Raw genomic sequence first — 1,531 nt, 5'->3', positions numbered from 1 at the left:
CTCAGCTGTCATGAGGTTCAATGAAAATCATCGCATCCCCATCACCTAAGTACTATGGTATAGTAATATAACAGCAAACAATACTGTTTATATATCCGCAAGTTAGATATGACCACACATATATAAATAGAGGAAATAGAACTATGCCTTTAATGTCAGTAAAGCTGCTAACAAATAAAGATTTTGACCGAATTTCTTGGAGAAAACCAGATTTATTATATAGCATAGAAATCTAAGCAAACCAACTATCGCCTGCAGTTATACCGATAGAGTTAATAATAGTACATTTAGTCTCTTGGTATGGGTCAAAAGGCTACATGTAACAGTATAAGATTTTTGTTAAAACTGTGACGACAAGGCGGTAGGAATGAATGTATGGTATACGGTCCTATCCTACTTCAATAACCTTAAAACTATATAATCTAGAGATATTGTCTGCAGATAACATGTGATCTGTTTGATTTTTGACAACTTTTCAATTGAAAGCCATTAAAGAATTAGAGTTTAGGTTCTCAAAATAGGGTTGAAAGAAGAAAATCGTAAATAGATAATAGTTGCAAATGTGATTTGATCTAAACCCATAGTAAACTTTTTTATTTTTCGTTAAAAGAAGTGGTTTAATCGAGATATGAGAAAGACTATACCATGCAATATGGCTAAAATATCATTGCACCATCATTGTAAATTAAGGAAATCTAACGAAACTAACACAAACGGTTTTAAAAAGTAAGCCACTTATACTCTCTCACTCCGGTAACATATTAGATCAAAAGTAATGTGTAAATAATAATGATTTAGAGGAAGAGGAAAGTAGGCAGACTTTACTATGCTACAATTTACTAAGCCATAAAAATAAGTAATTACCAAATTAACATATATAATGAAATAATAAAAAAAATTCATTTGAAATTAAAAAAACCTAACACAACAATGTGAAGTCAAGATATTATAAAGTAGTAACATTGCGCATCTGTTCATATAAGATTTTTATTGTCACTTATAACAGATTAATGGCATTTTCAAATCCACTCCGATAAAAGGTAGGTGATTTTGTAAGTTAGTAAAAATACATTGTTCAATGACATAAATTGCTACTATAATGTTTATTAAAGAAAGAAGTTCCGGGTGCGCCAGAAGAGTGGGGTCAATATGGTGTACAGTGATTTAGGTTGGTTTATAACCGCAACCCTAAGTATTAATATTGTATTACCATATTAAATTCGAAGAATTTTATTAAACAACTGGTACCTTACACTAACCTTAAAATGCTTTTTTAAGAGATCTTCAGAAGACTCTATTTTCTCTAGAAAGTAGGTTCCTAGCATGTCAATTCTTCTTCATAGAGATTTCAGAATAATGCAAAATTTTAAAGTGAAGAATTCAGGAAGCGAATTAAACAAATTAATCTAAAAGAAATTTTATGGACATTGTACTAAAGCCATAATATTATTTGAAAGATTTAACTAATCTAATTTTTTAACTAATTGTTCAAATGGGTTTTTACCATTTATTTACCTACAGAGTTCTTTAA

This window comes from Teleopsis dalmanni, chromosome 2 (genome assembly GCF_002237135.1).
Source record: "Teleopsis dalmanni isolate 2A chromosome 2, ASM223713v2, whole genome shotgun sequence".
Taxonomy (NCBI): domain Eukaryota; kingdom Metazoa; phylum Arthropoda; class Insecta; order Diptera; family Diopsidae; genus Teleopsis; species Teleopsis dalmanni.
The sequence above is the reverse complement of the archived record's forward strand: the minus strand, read 5'-3'. Positions refer to the sequence as shown.